Here is a 19064-nt window from a genome sequence, read left to right as displayed (position 1 = left end):
GCCATTTCAAACCACATTTAATCTTCAAATCCAGATTTGGAAATCCTCCACTTCTGTATGGCACAACAGCATATCATGCATTATGTTGAAGAAAAGGACCAACTAAATGACACCTCATTAGGTTTTACATAATCAGGACTTTTGGACTGATCAGCAATCGAGAATCACGTACTTCTTAAAAGAAAATTGTATTCAATTGTGACGTTGATAAACAATCTTTTCAACATGATTTCCATCATTTTCAATGCGTAATTTTATGCGCTTTGCAAATTCATTGTGAACTCGATGGAATAAAAAGTTTACGTTCGTCTGTAATTACACCATCCACTTAAGAGTACCAAATTGATTTGTTCATCTTTAGACAGAGCCATCTTCATTCTGGGGAGTAAAAATAACATGAATAAATAAATTTTAGTGAAATCCTCTATGTGCCCAGATTTTGTGGGCACGTTGTATTACTAAATGATGTCATTACTATTTCAACTATACAAAGAATCCGTATCTACATGACCTGGCGACATCATCATATGGCACTGTGTCTTTTATTGTTTTTCTTGATCAGAGCGGCATACAATGCAGCTTTGCACTCGAGTCTTGATTACTTAATGTTTTTTGGCATTTTGGGGGCGGGTGTAAGTGAGCGTCCAAAACTGGCAGACCATTTGTGGCCGTAAAAGAAAGCAGCCTTTTATGTGCCCGTGCTGTAGGTAAAAAGTGCTTTTGTAAGAGTCCCCCTCTGAACTTTGCCCTGGCATTGAGGGAAGCAACACCATTTGCTCCTCTGCTGCTCGACGACCTTCCAGGACCTGGACCCGCCACCCATCCACGCATGGGGAGGCCTAGCCAAGTGGTCCTAACAGGTCCCACAGTTGTTGTAATTGGATGTGTTCTATAGCTTGGGTTCTCAAACTGATTTGGATTCAAGTAGTTCTAACAGGGAAGACCCCCCCCCCCCCCAAAAAAAATTTTTTTTTTTAAAAATCCTCCGTTGGGATGTTTCACTTAAACACACTTCCTTGAGACCAATTTGACCAATTAAGAGAGGCCAATTAAGCAAGCCTTTATCGCCATCTTGTGGCATCTCGGTAAATATTGAAAGCTACAAAAGGTTGAAAAAACACTTTGGTGATTTTGCATATAATGTATGTAAATTTTTTAGTATTATTTTTATGGAGCCCCAAGTCACAGATTGCAGACTAGTGAGGGTCCATGGACCCGAGTTTTAGCACCACTGTTCACTTTAAGTTGTAAAATTGTATCAAATTTCAGAAAACCTCACACTCTCTTCACCTGCAAGGTGTTCAGGGTGCTCTGGTTGGCCTCCCCTTTTATTCCCCCACTTGGCAAGTGTGTTGGAGTAATACTCAGCGATTTGGCGCCCGCAGCTCCAGCATAAGCACATTGCAAATTCACACGTTGCCCTCCCACCCCATCCCAACTCGTTCAATGCTTTATTGCCCCCACATCTAATGCAGTCACAACACCGCTACAAAGGAGCCGCCAGGCAGGGGGCGCCAGTGAGTGTGCGGGGGTGGCAGGATGTTGGGTTTTTTTTTGGCACTCGTAGTAATAAAAACGATGAGAAGTTCCTAATGGAATTTGTTTTTGTTTTGTTGTGTCATTTCATTAAAGCATGATGGTTACGACTGCCACATGATGCCAATGGCCAAGATTGCTACATACCTTCTACTACTACACTCACACACACCTACGTCCTCGTCAGAGCAAGATTGACACTCAGTAAAGTTTTACAGGTGCGCCGAAGCGGATAATTAGCCTGTTAGCTGCGACTAATGAAATCTCCACCCATGGAGGCTCAACTGCAGCCGGGGCAGAGGCCAACTTCCTGTTTGGATAGGCGACGCTTTAAAGCAGCACGAGGGGAGTGTGTGCGTGTATGTGAGCGTGGGTGCGTCACCACATGTGTCGAGTGAACGGCGGAAAAGTCCAAAAGGGGCAAGTGGGCGGTCCTTTCACCTGGACGTCTTGTCTCCTTCCCTCCTGTCATGCCCCCAAATGAGCAGATTCGTTTTTTGTTGAGGGCCCTTTGTGAATTCTTGACATGCTTTTGTCCTGGCACACGCTTGTGTCACCTAAATAGAATGAAGTGCTTACGCGAGCCTTTGACGGATGCTGATTGACTATCGGCCGCAGGAGCAGTCAGGGGCGCTGACCTCCTGACCTTTTGACTGCCCTGCGACGTATAGCATTGTCATAGCGCCAAATGCTAACAGCTTATTTTAGACAGAGGGGATTAGAGAGTAGAGGTTGTTAATGTCTAGCACAAAAGCTAGACATTAGTCATTGTCATGACAACATGATGCTCTGTTACATTTGCCAAGGACGAATAGTGCGAAGCTCATTTTTGGTCGTTAGCTGGTTAGAGGGTAACGAATTACACGTTACCAAGTACACCCTATAGTTTGGTTCATTTTTGTAAAGCTCATTAGCGCCATCTACAGAACTGAAGTGCAATACATCACCTCGCACATGATTGAAATTTCAAAGTCCAAAATACTTGTTTCGGGTTGCAGCTTTGCCATTGGCGGAGGCCTCTGTTGGGCCGCCGCAAGGCATGTGGCGCTTGGCGTGCTAACGAGCTTTACGTGCGTTACCGCAAAACAAGCGAGATGAAAAGGACTCTCTACAAATAGCCAAAGCGAATGAAGTGTGAGAGATGGAGAAAGGGAAGAGTCAGAAGAAGAAAGCAGCACAAGTACAAATGGTGACCAAAGGGAACTTTTGGATCCAAAGCTTCTAATGACAATTTCAGATGCGACACTTAAAAGGAACAAAGCGCGTGTGCGTGCGTGATTCTTTTATTGTGATCGTTAGTGTGAAAAGTTTTGCAGCATAAAGAATGAATACTTCTTTTCCATTCCTCTCTTTGCTCTGCTTTTCCTTTACTTTGTTTTTACTTCATTCCCTTATTTTTTCGTTTTCCTTCCTTCCTGTTTTCTTTCGTTCCTTTGCTTACTTCCTTGTTTTGTTTGTTTTTGTGTTTTGTTTTTTAAGTCTTTTCCTTTTTCAGCCTCCAGTTCCTTCCTTTGCATTGGCGTTTCCTTTCCTTTCTTTCCATGCTTTTACTTCCTTCTTGTACATTCTATTCATTGCTTTTTCATTTACTTCCGTATCTCTATTACTTTTCCCTTCATTTTATCTCCCTCCTCCATTCCTTCCCTGTATATATCCAATCAAAGGGCATGCATGTTGGTCAAAAGATCTGTGTGATTGTCAGATGCGCTTCTTTCTCTGGATTTGATGCCATACCCTCTTAAAACTTGAGATGTTGGGTGTGAATGCCTGCAGGCCCAAAATATCTCGTTGATGCTTATAAAGATTTGGCCCATTTGGGGGAAGGCCCGTAAAAAGCCAAAGCATTTGGGTCCAATCTGGATGGTGTCTGTTAATGAGCTTCACCAGAAAGCCGACTTCCCTTTTGAAGGTCGCTCCGTTAAAATGTTTCAGATTGTTCCTCGCCATTTGCAGTCAGAAATAACCCAAAACCTCCAGACCGCAAGTCCACATAAAGTCAGGCGGACGAGGAAGCGAGCGAGCGAGACGGATGGGATTCGCACACGCTGACCGCCGCCTTTTAGGCTTTGCGTTGATGGTGCTGAGAAGTAAAGAAGCGCCAAGTAACTGTTTGGATGAGCGGCACATTTGAACGAGGCGACGATTAAAAGCGACCGACATGGTGTGGGATTTATGAGGGCAGGAGATTGCCTTAATGGCGAGCCTTTCATGTGGCACGTCGCCACTTTAGAGTTTCTGATTGCGCTGACTTTTTATTTTCCTTTTTTTTTTTTTTTTTTTAAATTCGCCGAGTGGGCTTCCCTCTCTATGCGTCACAGTGGTGGGCCAACAAGGCCTTCTCTGGAGTAAGTCCCTACTGAAGGTTTATGGACCAAACGCACAGCACACCACTGCGTTTGAGTGAGGAGAAAATGAAACATGGCCAACAAATGATGGGATTTATGAGAGTGGGATATTGCCATATGTTTGATGGCCATTTTTAAATCATTCATGTCACCGACCTTTTTATTTCCTGAGGAGAATCAGTGAGCTTCCCTCCCTAAAAATCATTCATCCTCTCGGCATGGCTGAGAATATCCAGCTTTGGTCTTTTATCGGGACGTGTCAACTCTTCAGACATGGCTGCCGCGGACTCCACTCCTCTCCACTGTCTCCATCTGTCTGTCTTCCTCAGACTGTCTGTAAAATTATTAAAAGACGCCTCGAGGTCGGTAAAACCTTACGCTAGTTTTTATGGGAAATCTGTTAAGATGATGTGCAGGTTACGGGGTGAAAGGTGACACTTGACTGATGGCTGACACCATATTAGGCACACCTGCACCATCTAATGAGATCCAACATTAAAACTGTATTGACAAGCATTGGATAATAGTCACATTTTGGAATTTGAAGTCACATATGGCAGAGCCTTGTGTCATCTGCTGGAGAATGGTAGCACCAAAAATCAGGAACGGAAGGGGGCATTTGAAGGCACTTCTGAACAGGCTGTGAAAGAAAGGAGAACCTACCTTCAAATGTATCCTCAGGGGATTGTAAGATCCCCCGAAAATCAGGAAAAGGACGTATTTGAAGGAAGATGACAATGATCAAACCAGCCTTCAATTTTACAATAATAGCTGTGAGTATCCCAACATTGGGAAAAGTAGGTAGCATTTGAAGGAACCTTGAAATGGCTATCACATGGTGTTATGTTTTCTTCTGTCTTCAGTTGTAGTCTCTGAGGCATGCAGGATAGTACACATTTAGCCATGTTTCAAAACTATGAATTGGGACACCATTACCTTACAAACTTTCTTCAGTTGTAGCCTTCGGGGGATGCAGGATAGCAGCTGCATCTTTAAAAAAAAAAAAAAAAAGAGGGGGGGGGGGGGGGTTGTGCAAGCATGAGACAGTGTGGCATGATGACACAAACTGCTTCAGAGGGCAACAGTATGGTTGTGGTGTGTGTCCGCCAGAAATTAAGAAAGAAATACCACATTTGAAGGAGCTTTGCTACAAGAATTGTGGCAGCATGAAATCAATGGAAAAACTCTCTTCAAATTTAGCCTTTGTGAGAGTAGTTGAAGGATACTTTGGAAAATAATTTAGACTGTGTTGTATGTTATTGGGATGGAATAACAAACTACCTTCAATTGTAGTGATTCATCCGGCCAAAATCTGAATGCTGCGTTTGGACAGGACATGACAAGAGTAGTGTGGCATTAAGATATCCGCCTTCAATTGTCGCCTATGAGGGATGCAAGATTGTTGTGGTGTTACCAGAATGTTGTATTTGAAGGAGAATTTGACATACTGTAGGTATTAGGATAGCATTTCTTTTGTCTTGTGGACATTAGCTGCCTTCCATTTAGCCTCAGAAGGATGTAGAATTGAGAAAATAGGTTGCATTTGAAGGATCTTTACCAAGCCTTTGGGCAAGAATTGCTTGCCTAATGTCATGTTATGACTATCTGCCTTCAAGTGTAGCGTAAGTGAAATCCAAACCCTAAATTGTCACACACTCTCTTGTGCTGTCATTTGCTCTCCCTCGTCATGTGACTGGCGCAAACCAGCATCATCTCAACCAGCTCTTCTTCTAGCCGCGAGCTTCTCCATGGAGCCGTGTTGTCGTTCCGTTCCCTCCTGCTATCGTCCGCTTATTTGTCTTCCGGCCCCTTCCGTCTTGTGTTTATGCAATCGCTGCCCACTGGCCCAGCTTGTACGTATACCCCAGATAAGAGCGACGACGGCGTTCACGCACAAACGCACAAGGGAGGAGTCCGTTATCGCATTAATGAGGAGACGTCTTATCAAATTTATGAGTGCTGGAGTCGGCGAGGCTCATCATTCTGCCGCGATGAGACAAGCAGTGAAAGAAGTCAAGATGGAGGGGATGAAGGACCCCCTCCATAAAAGACCTTATTGATGGATTCTTGTATTAAAATACACACACCGTGGACTCTTGAGTGTTTTCTTATGACACCGATACGCCACACTTCAAACGACGCTTCCTTTGTGGTTTTCCTTCTCGGCGGTGCTCCATCCTGGCCTTCAGAGAGGGCAGGAAGTGGATCTCACTTTAAAGAACACAGTTTTCTCAGATCAGGAAGATGGTTCAGTGTGGGTAAAGTTCAGACTGCAGGAAGTGTTAGTGTTGTGAATATCTTATGAGAGGCCTTGTCTACTTACTGGTTGAGGTCTTTTGGTCTCTTGGTGAAATCACTCATTGAATTATTTGAAAAGGGAAGTCAACGTTGCTCAGGTCTCAGGTAACAGCCAATCACAGCTCCGCTTCAGGAAACAGGTGAGCTGTGATTAGTTTACCTGAGCCCTGAGCAACTGTGATGTCATCTTCAGTCGACAGCAAGTGGCAAAATGGCCGTCCCCTGAGATGGATAAATGGCTGGATTTTGCTTCAAAACTCTTATTCCAAAAATGTAATATTAATCAGAATGTCATGTTAAGAGTAGTGAGGTCACATATAACGTATATTATTGTCAAGAAATGTTTAAGATTGACTTCCACTTTAAATATGTTGATAGCTAAAGTCAGCGTTATAAGAACTTATGTTTTGGGTTTAAAACCTTTTGACATCTTTATCTGTTAAGGGTTGCACTAGTTGGCTGCCATTTTGAACTATCCATCCATCCGTTTTCTTAACCGCTTACTCCTAACAAGGGTCGTGGGGGTGCTGGAGCCAATCCCAGCCAGCTTCGGGCAGTTGGTACGGGGTACACCCTGAACTAGTTGCCAGCCAAATGCAGGGCACACATAGACGAACAACCATCCACACTCATGAATACACCTAGGGACAATTCAAAGCGCCCAATTAACCTGCCATGCATTTCTTTGGAATGTGGGAGGAGACCGGAGTACCCGGAGAAGACCCACGTGGACACGGGGAGAACATGCAAACTCCACCCAGGAAGGCCGAAGCCTGGACTCGATCCTGCGTCCTCGTACTTGTGTTTTTTTTTTGTTTTTTTCTTCCTTCCCCTAAGACGAGACCGAAGACATTTTTCACCTGTTGCCTTGATTGTTCAAAACAAACGTGCAAAGATGCTGCATCGTCCAATCAGCTTGAAGTATTGTATAGCAAGTCCCTCCTTTCCCGAACGGATCTGCTGAGTGAAGTTCCCGATTAATAATGTGAAGAACTCCCTTGAATCAATCACAATTATCAATCTGCCTTGTGAGTTTACCATTTTGCTCCCTCCAAATTCTTTTCACTCCAAATGACGTATAAACTATTATCATTTTTCTGTCCTCACCATAATCAATAATAGCTTGACACAAACATTCTTCTAATAACTCCTTGTACCTACTTCAGAATTAGCAACGTGACGAGCTTTTCGCCGTGACGGGTCATAAATCAAGCGACACTTACGCTTTCAAGTACGTGACAATCGCTATCAGGTCTGACGCTGACGTTCGAGGACGCGACGGAGACACATGACAGAGACCATGGCTTGATTTTTCTCACCCTCTCCAACTGTGAGAGGCCCGATAAGAGCTCGTAGCCTGCAGATACGACGAGCACTCTGTCAGCTTCGACACTGTCAACTTCGTCAACGCTAGTGAATGATGCTAACAGTGTATTAGCGGGGGGGGGGGGGGCGCTTGAGTTTGTGGAAGTGTTACTAAGTGCATGAAGGAACGTTCACTTTGTAGTGTATGTTGTGTGTTTATTGTAAATGAATGACAAATACTTTGATATATTTAAGTAGATTTTTGTGGAAGCTTTACTTGGGGATTTGTTTTACTTCCTACAGTTGAAAATGGTGCTTACTTTGTTAAAATACTTTTACAATACTTTTTAGAGATTCAACAAAATGACGACGAAAACACAAGTTCTTTGGTCGGGGTAGTAAATTAAATCTAATGCAAAGCAGCAGGTTGTTGGTGTATATCCGCATCTCGTCTTCTGGTGGTGATCTGATGAACAGCTGATAGTGCTTATGGTTGATTCACCCCCAAAGCCAGCACCCGCCCCCGTCCCTCTTCCCAGCTAGAAACGTTCTCGCACGCTGTAAATCTGACTAATAAGGCCTCGGAGCGCCTTGCAGGCCTGCTCCATTTCACCGTGATAAATAAGCGCCGCCTCGCCCAGCGGACAAGCAACCGGATGAAATCCAACCCATTGTTGGGTTGGGCAATGAATTGATTTTCTGGCTATATTTAGCGATTATTTTTCCGACCGCTCTGATGTCTATTCTTCAATGATGTCGACTGTAGAGTTTAATCTGCTAGTGTTATCTTGTAATGTTTAAAAAAAAAAAAAAAAATGAGAAGAACTGCCAATATTGCCAATTATTAAGAGCTAATAATTGGGATCCATAAAAATCTCCTTTTTTGTATGTGTTAATGCTTGGTTAAAAACTTTTTTTAAATGGTATTGGGGAAATAGTTCCTAGGAGGGGGTAAAAAACACTAAAAGTAAAATTGGTTTTGAATAATGTCAGTTGGCTTCTTTTTTTCTATGAGGAGGGAAATCTGAAATTTTATTGTAAAGCTACTCTGTGTTGCCCATTCCGAGATATTTGTAACAAAAAAATGATAAAGCCAACTTGTGTCACAGATGAACTGCTATTACGATCTAAAACCATTAGACTTCTAAATTCTATAATGTCTGTGAAGGTCATACAAGTTACCTTTTAAAACTAGTTTTGAACAAATTATTATTATTTGCCATTTTTATCCAAAATAAAAGGGGAACATTGATTAAAAAATGAAAATTGGAGATTTTATTTAAGACCAAATTGCCCAACCATCTTAAAAAAATAAAATAAATCCCTGCAGAAGAATCAGGCATCCATTTTGTGATTTCTCTCTCTCTCCATTATTTTTGCAAGGTCAGCGACGGGCTAAACGCTGGACCGGAGGCCGGTTCTGCTTTTCCTCGCCACCGCCGCCTCGTCTCTCAGGTAATCGGCTGATTGCGCACCCGGAGACAGACGTCTGACGGAATGTCCTCACCCACGCAGGCTCGTTAATTACGCAGCGCAAAACGCGCACACATCGGCGGCGAGCGCTTATCTCTGGCTTGAATGACGCTTGCGGCGATACGCTGGCCTCTGGCGGGCCCGGGGAGTAGCAGTGGTGTGATAAGCATGCTGGGAGAATGCGGAGGGGAGGGGGGATTCACTCACACTACTCTTGAGTTACACTCTTTAGACTCAACAGAGCTCTTTGTTTAAATCAGTGATTCTCAACTAGTAGTTGGCGGACATTTATTTTATTTTTTTTTATTTTATTTTTTTTTTTAGCGCTAGTCCCTCACGTTCAGCCACCCGGAAGTGCAATGGCGTCTATTGTTTACAAACATTTGGAAATATCCGACACACAACATAAACACACACAGTAGCTAGTGCTACTACAGAGACCAACGTGAACGTGGGATTTTTCATGTCCACTTGCAGAGGAAGTTTTGCTCCATCTCCCGTTTCCTGTTCCACAAAGCGTGGCTTCAGACCATAAAGATTACATCGGCCCTTCACGTGCCCCACCGAGCCCCCCACCCCTCACACACACACACACACTTTCTACATATTTAAAGTAAGCTTTTAATTCAATTATGTATGATTCCTGTGTTAAGTTCGCGTGGGTCGTAAAGCTGCCAGTAAATGCTAAAACAATATGTGGAATGTGGCGCGGGACTGAAACGGCCCATTGCAAAACAACGCGGCATAGATGGACGCTCACGGATCCTAAAGTTCAATTAGAAATGGCTTTTACTGCGGAGCACATTTCTATGCGCTAAATCAATCATCACTGTTTTTTTTTTTTTTTGTTTTTTTTTTTGTTTGTTTTTTTTAAAGCAAAAACTGCTTTTTGTTTCAATATTTTATTTTTGGTATTGTTGCTTGTTGGAAAGTAAAACCGAAAGAAGAGTTGAACTCTGTCACATGATGCTGGTTAACGAAATATACAAAATATTAGGGGGAAATATCAGGACATAAATATTAGAATATTAGACTTAAAAAAAAAAAAAAAAAAAAAATATATATATAATGTTTGGGGGGGGGAATGCGATTTTTGTTCAAATTTTATTGTTGGAATCATGCATTGTCCATCTGAATATCAAGTAAAGTATTATATTACCCCAAATATTAGATAAACCCAAAATGTAATTTAAAAAATAATTTGTAAAAAATATATTAGACAAAAATGCAAAAAAATAGGCCCAACATATTGAATGATTATTAGTGCAAAATATTGGATTAAAAATACAAATATATTTAATATTTTTAAAGGCAAAAATTCATAGAAGACAAATATTGGACAGAAAATATGAAAAATGTGAAGGGAAAAATACATACAAAAAAATAGAAGGAAAGTATTAGAAAATAATACATATTAGACAAAGAAATACTATTAACTAACTGTGAAAATAAAATATTAACATCCAAAACTATTGTGGTCCTGCTGTTACCTTAGAGGACCTTTTTTTCTGTGCACTTGTGTGTGTTTATTGCTCTTATTTGATGTTCTCCACCACCTCACTTAGCACCTCTGCACGCAGAGACAACTTGGACGCTCTGGACTTGATAATGAGACACATTTTAGATTTTTAAGGCTTGCCTCAACCTGAATGATAGGAGGCATGTGAAAGCCTCCATCATGTTTGTGTTTGTGTTTCCCACAACCGCAGAGCATCCGCTAATACACCTTTTATATCTCCTCGGCATTGAATGGGATGTTTGACGCTATGTTTAGTGTTTACACGCCGACGTCTGAAATTAGTCCAGCCGCAAGACCAGCTAATTCGGAGGAGTTCCTTCTAAAATAGACGCCCTCGTTGGGGGGAAAAAAACAAGACATTCTCCGGTTTCCGCTCGCGCCGCCCACACCTCTCTGATCACGGCGCTAATCACAAGCGCTCGCCGGCTTGGTCCCCTCTGTTTAGTGTTTACGACACCGCGCTCGCACGGGACCACAGATGTGTGCCTGACGTTTGGCCGCCGCTCCATTTGAATTGACAGGTTAGCACATGTGGGAGATTGCTATTTTAGGCTTTTATAGCAAGTCCTCTTTCACTAATTAAGTCTACTCAGAGCGTAGATTTGTTTTTGTTGGTTAGCTTGTTGCTAACTACGAGTCTAGCCTACTGTATAAAAACTTTGTTCGCACCAACGGTAATCTGGCGCAATTGCAACATGTAGCTAGCTGACTTGAAAATACATCATAGTGATTTGTAGTTATAAGATGCTAGAGGTAATAGCATCATTTTTTTCCCAGGGAATAGCAGTGATTTTTGATTGACAATTGAGGGGGTGTGCTTTCAGTGCATTCAATAGACACGCCCACAGCATTTGAGAGAGGTGAGAATGGCTTGATTTTATAATAAAAGGAAGCTATTTTTTAATTATAATATATTTTTCAAAAGCAATTATGTACACATTTAATTTATTGAATATTTGGTTAGTTATTCTAATTTAATTAAAAAATATATCTGAATGATTTTATTATGAAGATAGCTGCATTTTTACTTTTTTTTTTCCCTCGTCGGCGAATCACCTGGCCCATCTAGTGTTTAAAAAAAAAAAAAAAAAAAAAAAATCACATATGGCCTTGAGCACAAGAGTTTGCAGTACATGGTTCAAAAGTATTGGTATGGGTCGCTAATTTATAGCACATATATGAAGCAACTTTTATTAGGATTTTGAGGATTTTAAAGCACTCAATTGTACAATTGTGAGAGTTTGTGTTTAAGTCATGTTGCCGACAGGCCCAGATTCATCTGAAGCCCAAGTTGTGCTTGCATGCGCGTGTGTATGTGCTTTTGCGGGATGCACATGCAGCGGAATTACAACCCATGGGTTCAGAGTTCAAGGCCAGTTACTTACTGCAGTGTGTGCGTGGAACGGCCGTGCGCTGGAGTGATGAAACATTTTGCGTTGAGGAGGGCACCGGCAGGGTGTTGGGAGGCTGTTTTCACGGACGGTCGGGCGTGTGACGGAAGACGTTCACGAGGAATTTGGATTTCCGCGCTTGGAGAAAACAAGCGAGCGGCAAGACGAAGAGGCGGCATGGGAACGTCTCGTCCGCCCATCTGGAGGAGATTGTCAACAGCGCAGATTGTCATGGCTCACAATTAAACTTACGTTTTTTTTTTTCTTTTTTCTTTTTTTTTGACATCTCAAAGCAAGAACTCTGTTGATTTTGACACATGACACCCTTTTAGCGCTATTGCTAACTTTCTATCAACTGTCTTTTCAGGAGGACTGGGCAATATGGCCTAAAGATAAAATCTTTTTTTTTTTTTTTTTCCCCCCCTCAAACATATTTCCAATGTTGAATCCCGTACAGGGTTCATGCTATTTTTTGATCTGAGATATTTTAGAATGTCGAGGAGGTGTAAGATTCTTTCCTATAACTGGATTCATTCCCAACTTCCCCTGGACGCTTTTGGGCCTCCAGATGTTGATGTGTGAAGTCCCATATTTTCTTTCATATTGAAGCAATAATGCTTTGCACATTGCCCGTGAGTCACCGAAGTGTGATGGACATGTGGAAGACGGTGGGAACGTCGGAGACCAAAAAATCATAAAAGAGGCCATGACGTTGTTTTATTTCAATTACCGTGTGCATGTGTGGATTGAGATGGAGTGTGAAGCGTGTTTATTTGGTCATGGGTGTCAACCGGATAGAAAGGTGTGGGCAGCAGCACTGGGAGATGATATCACACACACACACACACACCCCCACACACACACACACACACCATGGTCAGTACTGTGGTGGTTCTGGCTCATGCTACATTGGCATCCGAATGCCGTGTCCTTCCCTGCAGCGAGAACGGTCGTGGGAAATGAAGGCAGACAGGAAGTCATCTAGTCGCATACTCAAAAATGGGTATCGTAATAAGAATAAAAACAATATAGAATCTGTATTTGCCTTTCTACGTGGGGTTTGCGTTGGCTGTGTGCAGTAAAGTAAACCTTTGCCAATTTTTAATTGTTTTTCTGTGGAACATAACAGACTATTGGTTGAAAAACACGCCTCCTCATGCCTAGCCATGTGTTTTTGTGATTCCAGTAGATGTCTGTCAACTATTCGCAAAAATTTTTGCTGTTTGCAGTAGGTTTTGTCACAAGTAATGCTTGGAATTCCTAATGTTAATAGTTAAAAATGTAATTGTTGCTCCTTCAAAAAAGATGTATAATTTCCCATAGATGCCACAACTACTTTTCTATTAGACAGGGATATAGCCCATCTAAATGAGGCTACTCCCATCATTTCAACATAGTTCATAGGCATCACAATATGGCATGAAAGCAATTCGTTAATATTAAAGGCCTGAGCACAAAATCAGCGAATAGGTGAAGCAAAACAAACGCCCTCACGTTGCCATGTTATCCGTGAAAACCAGTGACAATGCTACTTCGTCCTCCTCCTCCTCCTCCTCCTCGTCTTCCTCCCGGCCGACCACATCTGATGCGATGAGCGGTCTTGATAGTCTCGCCTCGCCGCCGGCGTGCACGCTCCAGCTCATGGACACAGATTATCCATGTCGCTTGGCGCCCGTCTGCGGCTCCGGAGCTGACGGCGTGTCACCCGGATGCTGAGGGTGCTGACAGAGAAAAGGGGATATTGATATTTGGGAGTGGGGGAGGGAATTGGTGCTGTGAGGTTGTTTCCCCCGGCGAGAGGTTTGCGGTCTTTGTTACTTGGCAGGATTATGTAAGAAGGATTTAATAGATTTTCAATGAAAGGAGAATTTTCCAAGGTACAGTGTTTTTTTTTTTTTTTTTTTTTTTTTTGATGAAGCCCATTTAATTGTCTTGGATATGTATTCATATTTCAAACATTCCGACCTCATAAATTTCAACAGGCGTTCAAAAGTCTTTTCTTTTGACAGTGTATACAAAATATGACATCATGCTGCACATCCTAACAATGCACAAAGGCACACAAACTTTGTCCTTGACTCCTTCACACCTGCATAGCAAACACTATATAATATCGGAGGCATTCACAAGCACTCAGTTGTTCGGAGAAGTTACACCTGTAGGGAGGCACCCATAAGTCTCATAAATGCACCCACACACGCACGGATATAGTAAGGAGTTAACTTACAGCTACGTATATGTATACAGTATGTGTGCATATTGGAATATATAGCAATTATACAATTTATTTTTTTAGATGTGTTTCGGTAAGGTAACAACTTTCAAACAATAACTTATGATAATTATTTTTGCAAATATGACCCAAAAATGCTGTTAATTTGCCAGAGCAAATAAGGAGGTGTAAACAGGCTGCAAGTTATTACAAATCAATCCAATATTGTAACTACTACAGCCCTATTCAAAATAAAAGCTTCAAGGAGGGGTTGCTTGGCAACCTACAAAATAAAGTTTCACTTTGGCCCTTATCCAGGATATTTGTCATCTGTAGTGTGTGTGGCTGTGTTATGAAATGAATAACTAAAGTACATTATAGCTGGCATATGTTTCAGCTCACTGTGGTTTTGTTTTATGCCATCAAGTCCACGGGAGTTACTTTCCCTTCCTGCGTCATTTCATCTTTCTTTGAGAAACCCGTTGATGGTGTTTTATATTTTATCAGCTTCCTTCCAGCACACCGTAACAGTTGATTGGTCACCATCGCGATATGAGGGTGTGCGTGTTTGTGTTGTGCTTAAGAGGCAGGCCCATTTCCGCCGCTTGCAGCCTGGATGTTTTGGTCTCCTTTAAAGCCCCCGTGGAAATCCGATCTGTGCTTCCTCCTCCTCCTCCTCCATGGAGTGCAGTCAAAATACACTTGTTTAGGCTTGGCGCACATTAACGGGGACTGGTAGCATTTGTGGCAAGGTGGGTGGGTTAGGAGGGGATTTTAAGGTGATTTCAGCAGATGTTAAACATACCCTTTAGCTTAGGGGTTTAGTCGTGGACTACATGCTAGTTAGTTAATCCATTATAACTGTCTAAGATGTGACTACAAAAATGTCAGGGAAAGCCTACTAAAACATCTGAGCGTTATTTGGGTTGAATCAGAGGCACTTTAGATGGTGGCAGGTGTGTGCTGACATGCTACGTGTGTGTTTAATCCTCAGCATAGCCACAACAGAGGGTGTGCACACTTGTGCAACAAAATTTGTAAATTGTGTGTATATTTAAATACAGTTAATGTTGGGGAATTTTTTTTTTTTTCTTTTTTTTATAAACATCGGGAAATCATTAGAAAAGGGGTGTGCAGACTTTGCCAAATATACCCAATATTGATCAATCCATAAAGAATGGGACTCTTACTGTGGTAATCATGACCACAAAATGTCTGTTTTTAACTAATTGTAATTTAGGGTTTGCCTTTCCCAAACTGCTGACGCCCGTGCATGCATGTGTGTTAATCCCTGTCCTTGTCAGCTAGTCACACATGTGCACATTTGCCCCTTTATGGGCTACAGTAGCTTCTACAGTGTGTTTGAGCATGTGCTTAGCCCCATACAGTAAATCCTCTCCATGCACTGTAATCACTGATCAATAGGAAGTGATCAATCAAACACACACTTCCATCTGGTCCTTTTTCGTTTACATGACGCTACCTTTCCAGATGCTCATAGAAAGACTTTGTACAGATTAGTTTTAACCATTAATAGGGCCAAGGCCCCTTCTTTTTATCCACACACACGCGCAACCCTGTCAGCACACACGCCCTACAGTATGAAGCCGTCATTAATGCAGCGTGCCGGATGTTTCTGTGACCTTTCTGTCTTTAGGCCTGACCCCAGCAGATGACCCGGGAGAGGGATTAGGGTCTGATTTGGCTAATTAGCCTCATGACCCCCCCGCCCCGACAGCACACCTCGCTCACTTCATTAGGGACGCCTGCACTCGGCACAAAAATATGAAGAATAGCAAAAGAAGTCATTCGCTAAAGCTAAGTCATGAAAAACGTTTGTGTTGTTTCGCTTTAACAGTTATCTGTTTACATATAGTACGATTTAGTATAGAACAAGTGTGCTTTAATTCGTTATTTCATGGTTTGTTTTTTTGCCCAACTCCTTCTTGCTGATATTTATGCGTGCTGACACATCAACAAGTATCCCGCGAGGCGTAAAAAAGCATGAAGTCAGCCTTCAAAGGCGCACGCTAATTGTTTGTGTATGTATGCATGTTGATGTCATACATTAGTGTGTCAGCAAAGGCGCACAGATGATTTAGGACGGTGCTCGTCATGTACAAATTCCATACGGCGAGTTTTTTATTTTATTTTATTTTTTATTTATTTATTCCCCCCCCCCCCCCCCCCCCCCCCTGCTCCATGCCAACGTGCAATGAAGCAGCGTCTGCTTTGGATTGCAAAGATGAACTCGTTTGTCTTTACGCCACGGTTACATTCAGCTTTTGTAAATTTAATTGTCTGCCTATTTCTGAAAACGTGCCTGTGAGTGAATTTTGCCTATCAGTGGGCTAATATACATAAAAACCACACCCACGCCGAGTTTCTCAGCTAATAGAAACACTTCAAGGTATCCAAAGCACTATTGTATCAAAAACAAAAGGTAAGCAGAGCTACAGTGTTGTAGCAGATTAGCTTTAGCATCATTAGCTAATAATATTATTCTAACATTCAGCTAAGTTGATGGACAGCTCTTCCTGGGTGGTAGCAGGCAGTGACAGCTCCGTCACTACGGCAACAAACACGGCAGGCCGACGAGTGGATCAGCGAACGCCCCCCGCGGGATCCATCACAGCACACATGGACATATTGTGGGTGGTGTGTGCGCGTGTGTGTTGTACTAGGGTCTCCTGTTCGGGTCGTTGACGTGAACGTCATGGGAGAGTGCTCGCTGGAGCTAGCGCACACGTGCGCACACACGTAAGCTCACGCTAGGTCAGCTGCGTTATTAAAAAGAAACAGTTGTAGTATTCCACACTATTGAACCACCAGGTTGTGAAGTCATGTACTGCAGCTCCACAATAGCGTTCGTAGTGTTTCTTTAATTTCTCTCATTCTTATTTTGTTTTAATTGCTAACTTGTGTTTAACTCTTTTACAGCAGGGCTGTCCAAACTTTTTCATTTGAGGGCCACATAGTTTGGACACCACTGCTTTACAGAATTAACAAGTTTGCGACAACTTTTCCACAGTATTTTCTTCAAATTGTAGATTTTACGAGTTGCATTTTGACATTCGAATTTTCATTGTATTCCATGTCATATAAAATATTTAATTTAAATGTTTCATTTTTGAAAGTCAACCTTAAACATTTCTGGACAATTATTTGTTGTATGTGACTACACAAGTCTAAACATGGCATTCTGATTAATATTACATTTGTGGAATAAGAGTTATGAATACAAAATCCAACCGTTTTTCTTATCCACCTCAGGGGGTGGCCATTTTGCCACTTGTTGACTGAAGATGACATCACAGTTGCTCAGGCCTCAGGCAACGACCAATCAGAGCTCACCTGTTTTCTGAAGCTGAGCTGTGATTGGTTGTTACCTGAGACCTGAGCAACTGTGATATCATTTTCACTTTCACAGTGGTAAAATGGCCGCCTTCTGATACTAATAAAACCCGCTGGATTTTGCTGCACAACTGCTATTCCACTACCGCAATATTATCCAAAATACTGTATTTAGTCTAATGAGGCTGCATAGAACAGAATATTGTCAATTTTTTTTCTTTAGGTTGACTTCCGCTTTAAGGTTAAAACGTCACTTCCTCCCCCACTCTTTTGTGTATTTGTCTTCCCTCTCGCTTTCTCTTTCTTTTTGGGCGCTATCTCCCGTCAGCTCCTCCCGTCTTTATTTATTTCAGCGCCGCCGCCGCTGTTTATGTGTCCTTCTCCCCACGTCCATAAATCGCTCTCTCGTTGGCTGTTGAAGTGTGAGGAATGGCACATGTGACGCCCCCTCGCAGCTGCTGTCGCAACCACCCGCCTCCGCCAGCGGCAGGCAAAATATACACCAAAATATACACCGAGCCGCTGCACATTTAAACCTTTTGACCCGCTTTGATATGCGCCTACTTTGTCCCGCCTTGGAAAACGCCGGAAAAAAAAAGTGGTCGGACGTCAATAGTTCACACCACAGACTGTTTAAAACTGTGTGTACCTGAATTCTTTCTAATGACCAGTGCAGTGAAATTGCCTTTTGACAATTTTCACAAAATCACTCAATATGGTGATACCAGTGTCTGGTGTGACATTATAAAATAGTACAAGTATTTTGAAGACATTACAGGATCATTTAATTTGTTTCCATGTAAATATTTGCTGGCTACACGGCAGTGTTTTGACGTTTTGTTGTTTTACAAAGTCACATTGTCCCGTGTCAGTGTGGCTTCACAGCTCATTGACAAATATTCCCCTCGCCATGCCTACCTCCTGACCGACCCCCTGCCCTCACGCACACGCACACACTAGACATAATGTGATCCATCGCTGTAGCATGTGACCCATCCAGTGTGCAATGATAAATTCCAAGAGGGGGGCGCCCGTGGCATGCGTGTAAGACGATAGCAAAAATTCAGGACCAGGGTGTGTTTTTAATGCTGCGTGTAAAAGCAGACGTTTTCTGAAATTTGAAAAGAAAATTAGCCAAAAAGAACAAAGATGGTCATAAAACTTCTTGAACAGAGCGTGCAGGTGGTGGTATGCATGGTGAGCAGAGTTAAGATGGGTGGAGTCTTGCTAATGAGTGTTTTTAGCTATACATGATTAAAAAAGTGTTAACCTTTCTTTTCCTCAGCCCATCTTTCTTTTACTCCGCAACCTTTTCCAACTTTCACCCCCACTGCTCCTTCGCCTCTTCCTCCCCTTCCTCCTCCTCCTCCTCCTCATCTTTCCTCCCTCCTCCCATTTACACCCATCCACTGAATAGTGATCATGTCTGTCGTTTCATCAGCTCTTTGCAGCGCTCTGCACTATTGAGATTGATGAGCTGCTTAGCTATAAATGACCTAGACACATTACACACACGCACGTAATGTGGGTGTCGGGGTCACGATAAGGCTTTGTTTTGGTTACGAAGAAGTGAGACAGCCAAACAAACCCACCTCATAAAGCGGGTTTCTTATTTTCAGTCTTAAATACTG

At 42.4% G+C, this 19064-nt stretch overlaps 1 protein-coding gene across 7 annotated transcripts in view; it reads left to right on the top strand.

Moving 5' to 3' along the window:
* LOC144010708 (hormonally up-regulated neu tumor-associated kinase) overlaps positions 1-19064 on the top strand; it is a 70890-nt gene that overhangs the window by 18342 nt on the left and 33484 nt on the right. For 6 of the 7 annotated variants that reach the window (XM_077511144.1, XM_077511143.1, XM_077511142.1 and 3 more), the window contains exon 4: positions 8868-8939. The exons of the other annotated variant lie outside the window; for it this stretch is intronic. The gene's annotated coding sequence lies outside the window, so the exon portion shown is untranslated. The remainder of the gene's footprint in view (positions 1-8867; positions 8940-19064) is intronic. 7 annotated transcript variants of the gene reach the window in all.

Source organism: Festucalex cinctus, chromosome 21 (genome assembly GCF_051991245.1).
Source record: "Festucalex cinctus isolate MCC-2025b chromosome 21, RoL_Fcin_1.0, whole genome shotgun sequence".
NCBI classification, from domain to species: Eukaryota; Metazoa; Chordata; class Actinopteri; order Syngnathiformes; family Syngnathidae; genus Festucalex; species Festucalex cinctus.
This window is presented reverse-complemented; position numbering and strand designations above follow the sequence as displayed.